This window comes from Sus scrofa, chromosome 8 (assembly GCF_054392235.1).
Source record: "Sus scrofa isolate SSC_HxYL_T2T_F1_AM1 chromosome 8, Sscrofa_HxYL_maternal_Yorkshire_Landrace_v2.0, whole genome shotgun sequence".
Lineage (NCBI taxonomy): Eukaryota > Metazoa > Chordata > Mammalia > Artiodactyla > Suidae > Sus > Sus scrofa.
In genome coordinates, this window is record NC_139390.1 from 12,319,908 (window position 1) to 12,338,682 (window position 18,775).

General features: G+C 42.2%; 2 long non-coding RNA genes across 45 annotated transcripts in view; one reads left to right on the top strand and one right to left on the bottom strand.

Moving 5' to 3' along the window:
* LOC100739688 (uncharacterized) overlaps positions 1-18,775 on the bottom strand; it is a 187,429-nt gene that overhangs the window by 42,330 nt on the left and 126,324 nt on the right. For 20 of the 44 annotated variants that reach the window (XR_014813663.1, XR_014813646.1, XR_014813642.1 and 17 more), the window contains one exon: positions 17,926-18,150. The exons of 10 other annotated variants lie outside the window; for them this stretch is intronic. This is a non-coding gene — a long non-coding RNA (uncharacterized LOC100739688). Of the gene's footprint in view, positions 1-1,069; positions 1,175-2,068; positions 2,123-17,925; positions 18,151-18,775 lie in introns of those variants that run through there. 14 more of the 44 variants (XR_014813682.1, XR_014813675.1, XR_014813666.1 and 11 more) reach the window with 2 other exon arrangements.
* LOC146400326 (uncharacterized) lies at positions 1,752-18,575 on the top strand. Its single transcript, XR_014813685.1, has 2 exons — positions 1,752-2,099; positions 15,158-18,575. It is a non-coding gene; the product is annotated as an uncharacterized LOC146400326 (long non-coding RNA).

The following is an 18,775-nucleotide window of genomic DNA, read 5'->3' on the forward strand; positions in this document are numbered from 1 at the left end:
ATTAAATGCCAGATTCTAAGGCCCAGCAGGACAAATGAAATCTGAATGGCCCTCAAATGATCTCATCCCTACCTGGGTGAAGTACCTGTCACCAGAGCTCAGAGGGATAGCCACACCCCAGGCTGCCCTGCAGCTGCCTTTATTTGAGTGGAAGGGTCACTTGCTGAGATTCTCCCCTTAAGTAAGGACCTTGGGCCAGTCACCCTGTGCCTTAGTTTCCTTGTCTATGACATGGTGAGAGGCATGGTACTCGCCTCACCTTGACATGAGGCTGGAATCAATTAATCCATGAAAACTTTTAGAACAGTGCCTGACAGAAAGCAATCGCTCAATGCAAGTTAGTTATTTTTACTGTTATTAACTGACATACAGTTGTACGTAATTGACACAGCAACACAACTCCATACTAGACTAGGGGCATGCAACAGGTTACATAAGCTGGCAGGGTTCCCAAATTCTTACCCTAAATTTTAAAAATATACATATATATATATATATATATAGAGAGAGAGAGAGAGAGAGAGAGAGAGAGAGAGAGACTTCTACAGGCAACAGGGAACTGAAGACAGGCAAACAAACCGCAACTGCTAGAAAGAGTCCAGTTCCAGAAACTCAGGAGCATGAACTTGCAAGGACCATGACCAGGCCGCTCCCCACGAAGCCACCCCACCGCAGCCCTGGGTCTCCTTTCCAGATGCAGATTGTGTTCTGCGTAATCTTGTGCACGAAAACATTAACCGCTGGAATGAAAAGTGTCTGTTAATAAACCAGCACACCGCTCCCACTGCCAGCCCCCTGTGGCCTCGTCCCCCGTCTGGAGCTGCACTGCAGGCGCATCTCATTTGTCAGCTGGTTCAACAGCTCCGGCACGACAGGCTTTGGAAACGTGAAAGATCCCAAATTATCTTCTCCCGAGGTGAGAAATCAAGTATGGTGCCCACAAGCCCAGACAGTTTACATGCCAAATAAACAAAACGCAACAGGAGCGAGGGTATCAATCTCTTAACAGGTTAGGGAAAACACGTTTATTTCTTATCTGAAAGATTAATGAACCAGGCTGTAACCTCACCTCTAATGGTGGCGGAACAGAAACGAGGCGCTGTTATTAATCTCTTCTGCCGTAACATCATAATGCCACGTCACCAAAGTTCATAAAGAAAGGAGCTCCGCTCATCTGTGGAATTATTTAAAAATACCCAGTGGCTGGTCATTAATGCCAAATTATTAGATGTTTCTCAGATACACTGCTGCTTTTAAAAAATATATATTAGGTGGAGTCCAGCTAATAAAAATATCGTCTTACTAAATAAGACTGTTTTCCTGCTCTAGACAGCTATAAAGATTATTTATTTACATAGCTTTTTACTGGTATATTTTTAAAAGCTATCGATGCTGTATATCTTTCGGACGTTTGGCTGAATTTACTTGCTCCATTTGCCCCTCAGTTTATTTCTCCCTCTTGATTCCCCCCTGATTCTACCTCTGAGCTGGGACCAAACCCTTGAAAATCCAGGGTGAGGAAGGAGAAGAGGGCAGAAGGAATATGAAGAAAGAAAACTTGGTTGCCTTGAGGACAGATAACCTCCAGAGCAGACTGGATGCTTTTGGAGGCTCGATCACAGAGTCCAGCACCTGTTCTATCTCAAAATTCTGGCCAAAATGGTTGTATATTTCATGAAACTTCACATGGTTAAAAATAATCATAGCCTTGGAGCTTTTTTCCACATGGAATGTATAATATTTTTTTCCTTAGAACTCCATATTCCATCAACGAGACTCTGAGTAAGTACAGAGGAGAGATTCATCCGAAGGAAAATCAATTTTACTGGAAAAGCAAGGAATAGCAATGCCTAGAGACGCAAAGGCAATATTTACGGAGAATCTCCAACTGGGGAAGGAGGCTGGGATCTGGGGCTATGTCTGCACTGCTGAATTGGGCAATGGACTTTGGATGCAAGTTCAAGTTGTTTCACCATGTTACATTCCTGTGTAAACTAGTTTGAAAAGAAAATGAAAATGAACAAACACAGAAGGTCAGCCATTAGTCTAAGAGATCAACTGTGCTCACCTGCCAACCGAGGGAATTCTAGACACATCAGGTAATGAAATGATCCTTTGGCTTCTGTGGGGAGGTGGGAGGGTAATGTTTCAATTAAGGTTTTGTTCCACATCTAAATTATCCAAGCCATGCAGAGTCAACACACATAGCAAACATTCAAGATACAGTACATGCAAAATGAGCTTTTCTGCTAAGGGGTGGATGATCACATGACTGCAAGACACCTTCACTTAAGAGGAAACTACAAAGCGAGGGGAAAAGCCCAGAACCCACTGTTTCCTCTTTGTGAACACCTCCCTTCTTATACCAAAGACTTCAACAAGTGAAGGCATACACCAAAGATTTCTGAAACTGTGGTCTGGAACCCCTGTAATTCTGGGGGCGCTGTTAGCTGGAACACTCTGGCCAAACCATTCTATGTCTTATATTTGTTGGTCAAAGACACAAGGTCTAATTCTACTACTGAGAACGGAGAAAAGCATTCAAGTGTTGATTCCCTTTTTCCTTGTCCATGAAGTCTTCCCCCATGACTAGAAAGACCTAAAGAGAAATGCATGGAGTAGGCATCTTCCTTTCTTCTCACCAGTAAGATCAAACCAAGACAAGAGCTTAATTCCTCACAATAACAACCTAAGGAATTATATTTAATGCCTACATAAAGGCACTGGGATAAGTGCTTCCTTGAAAGAATAAGAAGACACCATGCAGCTTAATGGGGAAGGAAGGTCTGGAAGCAAGTAATTAAATATACTGGGTTAGGTTTTACACTGAGATAAATGAAAACGTTATGTGACATGACAAAGGGATCCACAACGCCTATATCAAAGTCATGGAAGTCTCCCAGAAAAAGCGTCATTGACTTGGGTTATAAATGACCAGCAGGAACTGGTCAGCTGGAGAAGCGGGGGAAGGACACTCTGCCATAAGGAAACGGCATTCAAAGGCATCAAGGTATTTGAGTGCAGAGTGCAGATCGTGTCCCTGAAGAGTAAGCAGGGTGGGAGTGCCAACACACAAAGAAACCAGGAAGGTAGAGAGGGACAGGTTCTCAGGATCTTGTTTACCACGCGAAGGAGGATGGAGTTATTCTGGAGTTGACGTGGAAGGCCAAGGGAAATTTTAAATCAGGGGAGCAATTGAGTGAGACTGGATCACTGGGGGCTGTGTAGAGGATGAGAGAGAAGAGAGAAAGACATTTATAGACGCTTTTGTAATGGTCTAGGTAGGAGATGATTCTGGCTTGACCTGAAGTATCAGCAAGAGGAATAAACAGGAGTAAATCAGAAAGACAATTTTGATTTAGAATTGTAGAATACATTGGCTAATTAAATAGGGAGAATAAAGGAAGAGAGGAGAAATGGATGGCGAGATTTTTATCTTGACTGGTTGGGTGGAAATTGACATCATTAATCAAGGAGAATCAGGTTTGGACAGATTGGGTATGAGATGCCAAAGGGAAGTCAAGCATTGCTGTCCAATAAAGAATGGAAAGTATTAATCTAGTTAGGACATTTTATTTGTAGTAAGACATTTTATTTGTAGTAGGGTATTTTATTTGTTGTCATTTCTTATGATTTAGTTCCTAAAATGTTTAGAAAGTTTGACAAGTATTCAGAGAGAGTAAAAATATGTATCCTCTTGGAACTTATATTTCTAGAGAACCTCAACTAAAATTTTTGCCTATTCTGGAGTTCCCTTCATGGCTCAGCGGAAGCAAATCTGGCTAGCATCCATGAGGACACAGGTTCGATCCCTGGCCTTGCTCACTGGGTTAAGGATCTGGCATTGCCATGAGTTGTGGTGTAGACCGCAGACGTGGCTCAGATCTGGCATTGCTGTGGCTGTGGTGTAGGCCAGTGGCTACAGCTCCAATTCGACCCCTTGCCTGGAGACCTCCATATGCTGCAGGTGTGGCCCTAAAAATAAATAAATAAATAAGTAAATAAATAAATAAATAAAATTTTGTCTATTCAAATCTTCTCCAAACTCCCATTTTTCCTTCATGGTAAAGGTCAGTGCCCATGTGCAGATGGCTTCTTCTATTCCCACATCTCATAGTTATCTATCCCCCCTCTGAACACTACTGTCAAAGTGTGTGTTCACAATGCCTTTTCTTGGGTTATTTATTAGGAGACCTGCAGCTAATTTTGTCACTTAAGTTTTTTTCACAAATACGTGCCTCGCTCTTCCCAAATAAATTGGGAATATCTTCAAAGGCAAGAGCTGTATTTCATTCTTCTTTTATGAACTCTAAAGACTTGCACAGTGTCCATCAGAAAAAGGCAGCTTAGTTGAGCCAGACTTCGAATCCCAGCTTTTTCACTAACTTGCTGCCTTGGGCAAACGTGCTCAATGTTTCAATTTCCTCATGTAAAAATGAAGACAATAACCATGCTTACTTCATAAAGTTGCTATGAAAATTAAGTGAGATGACACAGACAAAGCACTTCCTAAGTTCCTGGGATATAGCAAGAGTTTAACCAGCACTTCTGTCAGGACAAGTTAGGATGTGCTGCGTTAACAAACAACCTCAGTATTTCAGTGGCTTAAAATAAGTCGGATTGATTTCTTTTTCTTTTTTCTTTTCTTTAAAGGCTGCATCTGCAGCATATGGATATTCCCAGGCTAGGGGTCAAATTGTAGTTACAGCCGCCAGCCTATGCCACGGCCACAGCAATGCCAAATCCGAGTCCTCTGAGATGCATACCGCAGCTCACGGGCAACGCTGGATCCTAACCCACTGAGCGAGGCTGGGAATCAAACCTGCATCCTCATGGGTACTAGTTGGGCTCATTACCACTGAGCCATGACGGGAACTCCTGATTTCCTTTTCATGTTACACACTGAATGGCTCTAAAAGGAATTTTTGCTCAGCACATCACTCAAGGACCCAGGCTGACCATCAACATCATCTTGAATGTTGCTGTTTGCCTTGTTGGAGGGGGTGAGAACCCAGAAGGTCTTACACCAATAAGTAGCTATTCCACATTATAGATGATATGTCACACTTCCACTCAAAATTCCTTAGCCGCAGTAGTCACATGGCCTCATCCAATTACACAGGGTTGAAGAAATACAATCCTATCATGTGCCCAGAAGGAAAAGGATACCTCAGCTGAGGACCTCTTGTGGCTACCAAAATATTAGTTGTGCTGTTGTCGTGTTGTTGTTGCCTAAATAACTACTTAGAATAAGGTCAGATTCATATTCTAGAGACTCTGTTAGCTAGTAATATCGGTACCAGTAAAATGTTCACACAAGCAATGGAGAAGGAAGAAAGAAGATGAGTTGAGATGCATTTAGGAAGTGGAATTGATAAGAGTTGGGGATTGGATTCTGCAGCAGGGGGAGTGTGTGTAACAAAGACGACTCCCAGGTATGTCTGGCTTGACTAATTGGCAAACCACCTTCATCTCTTGTCAGAGCATCTTTAATAACACCTCGGTGGGCTTGGCCTTATCGACTCCTGACCTCTAGCAGTTCATTCTATACTGTGGCCAGAATAATCTTTTGAAACCCAAATCTCATGTCACCCTGCTGCTTATGCTGCTTAAAACATTCAATGGCCTCCCCTTATTTTTAAGACAAAAATCCAAATTTGTTAATGCAGCTCCAAAAGTTCTGCATGTTCTCACTGCAGCACCTTCTTAAAGTATATTTTACATCATCCCTGTTTTGCTCTCTATATTCCAGCATTTTTCTGTTCTTCAAACTCATCTTATTTCTTTCTACCCCAGGACCTTTACACATGCTGTTCCCTTGGCCTGGAACTCTCCTACCACCACCTACTCCTTACTTGCCTAGGCAACAGGGTTTCAGATACGACCTCCAAAGTTTACTTCCTCCAGCTCAGCTCTTCTGCAATTTCTCAGCACCTGGCACTGCTGGTTTATAGCACCTGTCGCAACTGTACTTCATTTGTGAATATAAAACTATTTGTTTTATATTTATCCTCCTGTTAGATGGTAACAGAGATTTTGTCTCTTCTGTTCATGCTACTCTAATTCCAGTGTGTAACACAGCTCGTAAGACATGATAGGACTTCAGTAAACACTTACTGACTGAATAAATGGATGGATGGATGGATGGACGGACGGACAATTATCTCTACAAACAAAAATTTTAGGACAGTATAATAGTCAATAAAAGTATGATTATAATTTATTCAACCATTCTCCTATTTCTGGCCATCTAAATTGTTTTCAAATGTTTACTACTATGCCAAAAATACAGAAAGAGGTATAAAAACAAAAATATTATTTAAACATATAGAACAAAATTTCTTTTAGGAGAGCAACTTTATTTGGGGAAAACACTTATGAAAAGTTTGGGATGCTCTGATACTTTAGGGATCTATGGAAATTGGCCCCCAAACCTTTAAAGAAGAGGAGTTAACTGCCCTCACTGAAATAGGAAATGGACTTTCTCATTGTTCTGAGAGAGAGAGTGAGTGAATAGAAGAACGAGAAGGAAGGAGTGAAGAGAGAGAGGCAGGCAGGATGTGATGGTGGGTGCTAGGTGGGCTATAAGAGGAGCCCTGAGCACAGGGTGGCCAAAAAACTATGGAGGGCAGAACATGGTTTGTGGTGCACCTGTCCCCATGAATCCTGGCTCTTAGATAAGATTTAGGGGGGGCGGATTTTCCCTCGAGTACTGAGGAAAGAGCTGGATTTCATCTGGATTGACATGTAAAAAAAGAAGCTTCATGAAAAGAAAAAAGCAGGAGGCAAAAAGTCAGAACATCGCCCAGTATCATCCTGATCTCCAAGGCGCAGGGCAGGAAGAAGCCAGGTCACGTTTGGTTGCAAAAACAACCTGAAAACAAACTTTTGGAGAGTGATATAGGCACATTCTCTCTCTCGCCCTCATTCTCTCTCCCCCTTCTCCCTCTCTCACCTAAGATTGTCTCCTTTAGGATAAATTTCCAAAACTGAAATTACTGGATAAAAGGTTACACACTGTTTCAGGTAAAATGTTTTCTAGCAATACACAGCCCCACTTTTCTTTTCCAGGGGGAAATTCTGAAGAATAAAGCAGTGTTGTCCTTAGAAATGGTTGTCTTAGATGGTAAGTTCCAGTTCCTTCCAGTTAAAAGTCATCTGTCTTATAGTCTTTAAAACTACACACTCCATAAGTCCTTAATAAATGACTATTGAATTAAATTCCTAGGACAGCTAGTGCTCAAAACTAGTCATTTTTATAGGTACTTTTTATTCCGCTATCGCTAAGAAAGCTGCACTATATCTTGAATTATAAGTCCTTCTTCTTCTGACTTATAAATAACTCAAGTCTTCAAAATCATGCTGTGTATGTTATAACAATCTTGGTTCTACGAATTTTCTAATTCTGTGAAAGTCTTTTTTTTTTTTTTTAGGGCTGAAGTGAAGTTCCAAGGCTAGGGGTCAAATCAGAGCTGCAGCTGTTGGCCTACACCATAACCACAGCAATGCACGATCTGAACTGCCTCTATGACCTACACCACCGCTTGTGCAACACTGGATCCCTAACCCACTGAGCAAGGCCAGGGATCATACCTGCATCTTCATGGATACTAGTCAGATTCATTACCACTGAACAAAAACAGGAACTCCCAGGCTCATTTTTTAAAGCATCTTAACACATATACTACTGACCAGCATAATAAATTCACAATGATTACCTAAATCTTCCTGAAATTCAAGTTAAGATTTTGCTTGTGTTTAGTTTTTTAAAATGTAAAATGACAGAGTTTTCATTGTGGCTCAGTGGGTTAAGAACCCAACATAGTATCCATGAGGATTTGGGTCCAATGCCTGGCCTCGCTTAGTGGGTTAAGGATCTGGCATTGAAGCAAGCTGTGGCATAGGTCACAGGTGGCGGCTCGGATCCCATGTTGCCTTGGCTGTGGTGTAGGCCTCAGCTGTAGCTCTGATTCAAACCCTGGCCCAGGAACGTCTATACCCCACAGGTGCAGCCATAAAAAAAAAAAAAAAAAAAAAAATTATTTTAGGCCATTACTTCCTTTTTTTATCCTAATTTGATTCTTCTGTTTAATGTACTTCATTAAAAACCTAGCCAATATCAGAATTAACCATATGGTTGACAATAGCAAGAAAATGGAATATTAATTTCAGGATTTGTCAAGATGCCGCTTGCTTGGAATCTGTTGACCCAAGTTGGAAAAAGAAATAAGTAGCTCTAAGACAAAAAATAATAATAATAATAACCTGTAACAATCCACTAAATAGCCATTTCACTTTCTATTTATACTTTATCAATACCTTAAAGTTTTTTTAAATCAAAATTATTCTCATTCTGCAATTGATCACTTGGCCTCATACATTTGTGGTCGGGTTAGTCTGACCATATAATGTTTTCAAGGGCACAACAATATCACCTTTAGAAACTTATGCTAGAGTTATATTCTCATGAAGAGTCATGTACAAAAAGGCTTATTATGGAATTTTTTGTAATACCAAAAGGCAGGAAAGGAAACCATGTAAATCTCCAGCATTTGAGGGCTAGTTAAATAAATTAAGCAAATTGCAGCCAATTAAAAAAAATGAGATATAGCTACCCCTGCCAATACGAAGTGAATTCTAAGATATAGTTTAAGTGAATAAAGCAAACTGCAGAATATTATGTATAATACACATTTTATATGCTTGAAATATTTCACTCATAATGATTTATTATTTTTATTTAATACTTACTTTAATTTCATAATATTTATTATTATTATTTAACTCAAATAATTATGTGGGAAAAGACAGGAGACATAGTTTTGAGATAGAAAGAAAACTTACTTTTCACTGAGAAGTTTTCATTTTTTACCATGAACATATATTAATGTTTAAATAAAAGGAGACAATGAAATGGGAGGAAGGAGGAATTTTGGGTTTATATTTCATAAAAACAATCAAAATTCCTATCACTTTCAGATAATGGTAATCAATTCAGATTGAAAATTTGCTACAACTTTATCTCCGACCCCATCCGCAGCATTTTGATGTCTCACCAAATCTTACTGAGTTTTAACCTCATGCCAAGCAGTCATGTATTCAGTCATTCACTCATTCATTCGATCACTCAGTTCACACTAACTGTGAGCCTATATGATGCCAGGTCCTGTGTCATAGGATCTCAGCTGTAAGCAAGAACAAAGACAGGTCCTGACCTCCTTGAGATCAGGGTCCACTGAGAATACAACCTTGGATGTAAGTAACTAGACGAATGTTGATGGTTCTGAGAAGTACTTGGAGGGGCTTACAGCAGTCTTGGTGTTGGGGAAGAACCTTGGAGGTAGGGATGTTCGAACTGATACCTGTAAGATACGTGGGCGGTAACCAGGTGACTGGGGAGAGTAAGACTTGTTCCAAGAAGAGATGGGCAGATAGTATCTAAGAGAGGGTTCCGGGAAAGAGAGAGCTGTGCTGGGAGAGACTGAAAGACATTAAGTTCAGAGGAAAGGATGGAGAGTGATGAAGCTGGAGAGACCATCAGGGAGCAGATCTGGGGGACCTGAGCCGGATTAGGGACTCAAGACCTCATTCTAATGACAGAGAGAGCCACAGCATGACTGTAACCGTGTGTATTAGTTTCTTCGAGCTGCTGTAACAAGTTGTAAAAAATGGTATGGCTTAAACCAACAGAAATTTATTTCCTCACAGTTCTGAAGGCTAAAAGTCTGAAAGCCAGGTGTCCACGGGCCATGCTCCTTCCAGATGCTCTAGGGAAGGACCCTCCCCAGCCTCTTCCCAAATTCCGGTGGTTGCTAGCTGTCTTTGCCTTTCCTTGGCTTGTAGACGCATTACCCCAATCTCCGCTTTCTCACCACATGGCCTTCTCCTCTCTGTGTGTCTGTGTCTCTGTGCCCACATGTCCCTCTTCTTACAGGGACACTGGTCATATTGAATTTAGGACTCACACTGATCCAGTATGACTTCATTTTGGTGTAATTACATCTGTAAAGACCCCATTTCCAAATATGGTCACATTCACAGATTGCACATGGACATGAACCCAGTACAGCAGGGAGATGATCTCGTCTGATTTATATTTTAGGAAAACCTCTGAAGATAATATGGGTGATAGGGAGGATAGACGTGAACTTCATAGACATTCTTATTATTTTTGAAACTGAGGGTGTTTTTGAGGTCCTACAGGTGTCAGAAATTGAGCTAAGAGCCATTCCCAGGACATCTTGTTCAGTCCTTACCGGGTGCTGGGGAGAACATCAGAGAGGGGATTTCACCTGTCCACGGTCACACAGCAACACTTCAAACATGGACCAGGCAGGCTCTGAAACCCATAAGCTTTCCATCACCACAGGCTCAAGACTGAAGACAATGCGGCTCCTCTGACGCGAGGTCCAGGAGGTAGAAACACTGGCGCAGGAACAGGGCTCTTTTTGCCGGCACACTTCCTCCTCTTTATGCAAAACCAGGGCAAAAGGTGAACAGCTAACATGCCCTAAAGGGCAGTCGTGCTGTCATGTGAGGGAACGGATGGTTCCTATCTCCGTATCCACTGATTCAACACTAGGTCAGAAATGTTCTTTAAATTAAAAAAAAAGACCTAAGCAAAATCTGTGCCGCACCAACATGAGCCCATATAAAATAAGCCTCCTTTTTTAAAAAAAAAAGAAAAGAAAAGAAACTAAGATGAAGAACACTTGAAGCCATTATCAGAAAATTCAGACGCCAGAAACAAGTTCAAAGGAAAAAGGAATTGGTTGGGACCCATAGCTAATATTGATCAGAAACACCCACGGCTGGATCTTCTCCCCCTTGGCTGCTTTGCCTCCATGGTCCATAATTTAAAATAAGGATTGAAATTTCAAGGAGAGACAATGCAGACCAAAGGTTAGTCTCTCTTGAGCTCAGTACGTTTCAGGTGGCCAGGGGGTATGGAATGCGTATGCTGGGCGCAGGGTATAGCGCTCGTCACTGATCACAATTTTGTAGATCTCAAAATCGGAGCAGAGCACCCAACTTTCAATGTTTCTCTTTTCGTTCCATGTCTTTTCTCTGCACTATTAGCAGAGAAAGAAAGGGTAGTGAGGGACAGAGGAGAGAGGAAGGAAAGAAAGAAAGGAAAACATTGGAAGAAAAGAAAGTAAACATAATTCCCAAAGGCGACGTAAACAAAGATCCAGTTGATCATCCTGACGTGTATTACTGGCTACAAAAATAATAAAAATTAAAACGTTAAATCAAGGTTATATTTTAAAAACTGTTTCCTAAAAATAAAGAATAGATGTATTTAAAAGCAATTAATAAGCAATTTTTATCTGGGAAGTGAGTGATTTTTGTGCAAAGAGGGAAAAAAGGCTCCAGGCTTTGCCTCATCTCCTAGAAGCATCCCATATTCTTAGATGTGACGTTGCCTTGGTAACCACAACTTGGTGACCTCGTTATTTCAACCTAATCCTGCTTTGAAATTATAGTTGCTCCACCCTTTTGCCTGGCTAGCCTGATAACATAATCATTGTAAATGAGGATGGGAAAAAAACAGCAGGATACAGTCCCTCCGGTGACACAGGACCCGTTCACCTTATCATGGAAATAGACGAACAATTAAACGGCATGAATCTAAAACCCTAAAAGTGGATTTTCGTATTTTTATATGGTTTGCTATGCTTATTTTCAAAACCTACCAGTTGATTCAATGTAGCAGGGTATCTTGATATTACTATACGAGAATGGAAATTTCCTATTTGTGTTAAAAGGAAAAAGAAAGGAGAGCCAAGCTGTCAGAGGTGAAGTTCTTAATTATGCATTTGTTTTGCCCAAGAGCCGACTAGAAACAGAAATCGAAATATAATTTTTAGCAAACAGAATGACAGCATCCGGGGTTGTTTGCTCAGATTCACTTCCTCTGGCTAAAGCCCTACAAATCAGTTGTCATCTTGAATTCAGATGCCTTTCATAACAAAAGGGTCTTAGGAGACTGCATTGCTTGAATTCTGAATGCAGGGAGTGTAAATAGAATTTAAAGGAAATGAAATGGACTGATTTGTTTCCATTTAGGTGCTTTGAGATCTCTGTTCTGCTAAAAGGAAGGAAATTCCATTCTCTTCCTCACTCATGTCCTCACTTTGCGTTCTAAGATTAGCTAGGGTGCAGGAGTGCTGAGTTCAGATCTCAGTAAAATTTTCCTACAGTGTTCAATTCCTGTGTTGAGGAGTCTGGGTAGCTGTGTGTCTCTTAGACCCCTGAGCGCCCCCAAATTTCCCTTCCAGGAGCCCTTCCCCATATCTGACTATCACATCCCAGCATGCCTATTGTCTTGGGAGGGAGACCCCCCATTGTGGCATTTGGGGATAGGTGTGGGAGGGAGTCATGTGACCTGGATATACTCCACCCCCAATTCCCTTCATGGCAGTGGTTTCACCTTTGCCTCCTCACTGGGTATTTTACTAAAGAATAACCCTTTGATACTGATGGATGTGCTGTCGGCCTCACTGCTGGGTGTTGACAGTGGCTCACAGGTGAGAAGCAAGTTCCTGATCAAGGTCACTGGACCACATCTGGATATGCCCCGGGCATAAAGCCATCCATGCTTGTACCCCTCCTCCCTGCAAAAAGACAGCCACCACCACCTATTTCTTACAACTATCAACACTATTATGACATTGTTTTAATAATGTACAGAAAGTTATAGCTTCTTTAAAAAAAAAAAAAGTATGCCACAGATGCATTTAGTTACTCTTTTATTCTGTGCCTGACAGACCAACATTAGAACCAAGACCAGAGGACAGATGCCTTAGGTAGACACATCAAAACTCTCTATGAGAAGAAATTTCTAAAGAGTAGGATCGTTCCAAATACATAATAGACAGTCTACAACAAGGTACAACAACGGAAGTACACAAAACATAAAATCTAAGAACACATACCCTTGACCTCCCAGAACAGATCTGAGTATAACTATTATATTGTTCTACCCTCTAAGTATTCATCAGATAGTGGATTTTTGACTTGGGAGGTTCTTAAATGAAATACATAGAGAGAGGGATGCAAATTCATTGGCAGATCGAGCATCTGTGCAGGGAAGAGCAAAGAAGAGTCATAAAATTATAAGAATCATGATAGGATGGAGGTAAGGGATGGATAACAGCCAAGTTTTAGGTCCAGGCTGAGAATTGAGAGAACTCAGCTAGTTATTGTGAGGATCAAATGATAACTCATGCAAAAAATAGACAGAAAAGGGTAGATCATGAGATAACTGTAGGGAATTATGATAACATAGGCAACTGGGAGGGCTGCGGCTTCCTGAGCAAGTGAAGCGATGCAAACTCTGTCTACGGAAACCATTCACTAAACCTAGTCAAGCCAGAAACAAAGATGAAAAGGACAACCGAGGCGGCTGGAGGTGGAGAAAGGAATCTGTGAAGAGAAAGTACAACATTGCCAGGTATCCTGATTCATTTCTCAGGACACTTCCTTCCACTCTTTGCACCCAATGGACTTGTCATACTTTCTGCCATACCTTTCCCACTCTCCTCCCCCCTACCTGGAATCACTTCCCATCTCCCCCATCGCTCATCTCTCACCTTCCCCTTCAGCTTGCCTGTCTCCCATTGATGTGCTGGGTCTCTTCTCCATTGTCACTTCCTGCAGGAATCCTTTCTGGACTCCCGCAGCCCTGCATGCTAAGTCCTTTCCTGTCCTTTCTCTACCTCTATGATGTTGTTGCCTCCGGCCCCACCTTCCCCACCATCACTGTCACACCATAAACTTATAAACCATGAAGGCAAGAACTGTGGTATTTTCACAGTGCCTGGCACATAGAGTAGACGCTCAGTGAATTCATTCATTCATTTATACAACTCAACAAATATTGACTGAAACATACATTCTGTGCCAGGCATAGGAGTGAAACAGTGAACAAGATGGATAAGTTCCCCACCTTCATTCTTGGGAGAAAGAAAGGGTTTTTTTTAATCAAGTGGAAAAAAAAAAAAAAAAAAAGGATGGTTAAAGATTGCTATAAGTGGAATGAAAAAATAACAGGATGATGACATGGAAGAGAAAAATCTGTTAGACCCACCTCTTGGGAGGCTCGCAGAACTTGTCACCTGAAGCCATGCTCCTTCTTCCCTGGGATACCCACAAAGGGCTCAGTAGGCCTCAGGTGCTGAGTTTCTTGGGGAGATTTCAGGTCAATGAGGGGAACTGATTGTAAACCAGGGATTCGGGGAGTTCCTGCCGTGGCGCAGTGGTTAATGAATCCGACTAGGAACCATGAGGTTATGGGTTTGATCCCTGGCCTTGCTCAGTGGGTTAAGGATCTGGCGTAGCCATGAGCTGTGGTGTAGCTCAAAGTCGCGGCTCGGATCCTGCGTTGCTGTGGCTCTGGCAAAGGCCGGCGGCTACAGCTCCAATTCCACCCCTGGCCTGGGAACCTCCATATGCCACAGGAGCGGCCCTAGAAAAGGCAAAAAGACAAAAAATAATAATATAAATTAAAAATAAATAAATAAATAAATAAACCAGGGATTCTAATCTAGGATGTAAGAGTTATGACAAAGTTCTGATGGAGAGGGAAAAGGAATAAGTTAAGATTACGGAGAAGGGCTCCAGAGGGGCCCCTGGTGAAAGTAACACTGAGCCTGGAGATACAGTACACCAAGGGGTCTAGGACCAAACCACCTGAGGTTTTTGCCTTTTTTTTTTTTTTTCCAGGATTGCACCTGCGGCATATGGAAGTTCCCAGGCTAGGGGTTAAATCGGAGCTTCAGCTGCCGGCCTATGCTACAGCCACAGCAACACTAGGTCTGAGCTGCATCTATGACCTACATCACAGCTCACAGCAACCCAGGATCCTTAACCCACTGAGCAAGGCCAGGGATCAAACATCGTCATGGTTACTGGTCGGATTTGTTACTGCTGAGTCCCAATGGGAACTCCAAACCACCTGAGTCTGAACACCACCCCTACCACTTATCAACTGGGTAACTTGGATGAGTTCCTTAATCTCTCGGTGCCCCAGTTACCTCATCGGTAAAGTGAGAGGAATGATAATACCTTACAGGGCAGCTGTAAACTATATTTAGAGTGGGAGGGAGCACCTAGGAAGTGCTACTGGTACTTAACAACTATTAATATTTTTTAGGATGCAAAAGAATTAGCTCGATGAAGTAAGAAGGGAAATGAAGAAAGCTTTCCAGGAAGAGCAAGTATCTGTGGAGTAAAAGCAGCAATGTCAGTGACTCTAAGAAGCCAAGCTATTCAGTCAATAGGCTCTGCCTTTGTCCGTGGATGACCATGGGAGGGAATTCACTGTGCCTAGCATGGCTCTGTGGGTTAAGGACAGACCCAGGAGATAGGTGATGTGGTCTCTGTCCTCTAAGATGTCATATTCAGCAAAACTAAACACACAAGAAAGAACCGAAGAAGAATCTGAGACAGCATATAACCAGTACTGAACTTAGTATCCAGACGCTAATGAAAATAGCAAGAAAAATAGGATGATAACATGTATCGGTTTACAATTTGTCAAGCCCTGGGCTGAACACTTTACATGCTTCTCCTGCTGGAATTCAGCTGACAAACACCCACGTTGTGACTTTCTCCAACAACAAAACCTCCAGCAGATTTCAGAGAAGGAAGAGATTGACCTTACTGCCTCATGAAGACAGGAAAGCTTGAGCTAGGCTTTGAAGAAAGGAACAATTTTGAATAGAGGAATTGGTGAGCAAGGCAGCCTGATGGAAATATAATGGATGCCCCAAATACAAGCCACAGGCATCATTTAAACTCTTCCCATATCCACACTTTTAAAGAGTAAAATGAAGGCTAACTTTAAAAATGTATTTATTTAATCCATTATTAGAATGGATTGTCATTCCAACATGTAATCAGTATGAAACATTAGTAATGAGATTTTTAAAAATTTTTTTTCTTTGTTAGGTCTTTGAAATCCTTTGTGTATTTTAACTTCCAGCTCTTCTCCAGTGCTCAATAGCCACATGTGGGTGATGGCTACTATCTTGGAAACACAATCAAGAAAGAAGCAAGAACTGGCATTTACACCCCGATGATCATAGCAGCACTATTCACAACAGCCAAGATATGGAAGCAGCCTAAGTGTCCACTGACAGATGAATGGATAAAGAAGATGTGGTGCATATACAAAGTGGAATATTACTCAGCCATAAAAAGGAATGGAACAGTGCCATTTGCAGCAACATGGAAGGACCTAGAGATCATCATACTAAGTGAAAGTAAGCCGGAAAGAGAAAGACAAATACCATATGATAGCACTTATATGTGCAATCTAAGAAAAGGATACAAATGAAGTTATTTACAAAACATAAATAGACTCACAGACATAGAAAACAAACTTATGGTTACTGAAGGGGAGAGAGGGCCTGGAAGGATAAATTAGGAATTTGTGATTAACATGTACATACTACTACATGTAAAATAGATAACCAACAAAAACCTACAGTACAGCACAGGGCATTGTACTCAACATCTTATAATAATTTATAATGGAAAAGAATCTTAAAAAGTGTATATATACACACACACACACATATATATATATAACTTTGCTGTATACCTGACACTAAAAAGTGTGTGTGTATATATATATATATATACACACACACACACATATATATAAACACCTTGCTGTATACCCAACACAAACATAATTTTGTAAATTGACTACATTTCAACAAAAATGTTTTAGAAGACCTGGCATTTACCAAAATCTCACGTGGCCTCAGTCACTTTTTATACACTATTTTTCATCTTCCCAACCACTCTCTTAGGAAAATATTATTATTATCCCCATTTTAAAGATGAGAACTGAGACTCTAAGAGAGCGAGTCACCAGCTAAATAAGTGGGTTGACCTAGAATTGAAACCCAGACCCAACCAACTTCAAGCTCGGGCATACCTCTCAGGCAAGGATGGCTTGGGCAAAGGGCCCCGGGAAGTGCTTACTACAAAACAAGGTGATGCCTGAACAAGGAGAAACCACACAGATCCTGGGTCGACTTCTCAGCAGCCTCCACCCCAGGCCTCCCAGCCTGGCTCATGGAGCCTCCTGGAGTTGGAGGAGGGAGAGAAAGGGAACAAACAAACCAAGTTTCCCTTTCCAGTTAAACAGAAATGGAAGCTCTCGCACTGCTCCCTGACAGCAAAACTACAAAAGGATATTGCAGGAGGCAAGGCGAGGCACCTGTGGTACATAAATATTTAACTTTTGTTGCAGGGAAGTGCAGGATGAGGCAACACTTGGCTGCTTCTCAGCCAGCGGAGCGGGGCTGCCATATACCCCTTGGAGCCTTGATTTTGTCGTGATTGCTCTTTCTCTAACTATTAAGAGAGGAAGGGGGCTGGGGTGTAAACAAAATTAACAGTAATTTATGATCTGAAAAGGGACAGCGGGAGTTTGAAATCTGTCTGCATTAGGACACCTTCCCTGCCCTCCACTGGAACCCCAAGCCACGAGATCCTGTAGGAAAAGGATGTTTATACAGCGGTCCTGGCAGGAGAGCTGCTTTTCCTTGTGCCCAGAGGGCAAGGTTCAGCCAACTTTCCAGAGGGGCCTGGCCTGCGCTAAGTATGCTGCTGGGACCCTGTCCCCTGCGTGGGCGGATCCTGAGCTTTTTAGATCTTTGTTTTATTTTACTTCTTTCTTGTTCAGTGATCCCTCCCTGTTTTCTGCAGGGACCTCCCGGGCTGCCCCTCCTCCACCTCAACCACTGGCCCACCAGGAAAACTGCCAGGAGGGACACCCAGCAGCTCCTGGGCGGGAATTTTTCCCGTGCATCTGCCTTTGCTAACTCCTGACTCTTGGAGACAAAGGTTTACCCCGCCTCTCTAAGGCATGTTTTGTGCCACGCAGTTTCACTTCGCAAGACCTACTTTTCAAGGCGAGGACTGGCAAGGCCACACTATGCAGCAACTTCAGCTGGAGTCAAAAAGAAAGCCAATGGAGCCCCAGGATTTTGTTTCTTTCTTTCCTCTGTCCCGTCTTTTCGGGTGGGCATTGGGATGGGCCTGGCCCGGCTTGGAACCCTGTCTCTGGCAGCCGGTTCATAGTCCACTCAACATTGAGGATGTGATCACGCCTTCAGATGAATCTTGGAGCTGAAGGAAGAGACAAAAAGAAAATTTCATAACCCACCCAGAATCTCTTCGCTGAAGTGCCACACGCTCTTACGCCTTCACCAGCTAGTCTCTCAGATCACTAGCGACCCCAAGTGGCCAACTTTGGATGATGGTCATTTTTTTTTTCTGCAGAAAGTTTTTTACTCCTAAATCCTGATAGAATTTAAAAACTGCAGAGCTGAAAGATCCATTAATGTCACCTGACCCAATCCCCCTTTTTACAGGAAGGAGGGGTCCAGAGAGGTAATGAGGGATTCCTAAAATCACACAGCATGTTAGGATCAAGTTGGGAAGCAAGGAAAGTTTGCAAGAGACTCTGTGGGACCAGATTTTAGTTCCTTAACAGAAGGGACAAAAGGTTTTTTTCTCCCAGGCTACAAAAGAAACACTGCTATTATGAAAGATCACCACGGTGAAGCTGCATGTTTTTTTTTGTTTGTTTTGTTTTCTTTTTTTCTTTTTAGGGCCACACCCATGGCACATCCAAGTTCCTGGGCTAGGGGTCTCATCGGAGCTGCGGCTGATCCAACAGCAACACCAGATCCAAGCCACGTCTGCGACCTACACCACAGCTCACAAAGCCGCCTGTCCCAACAGACCCGAA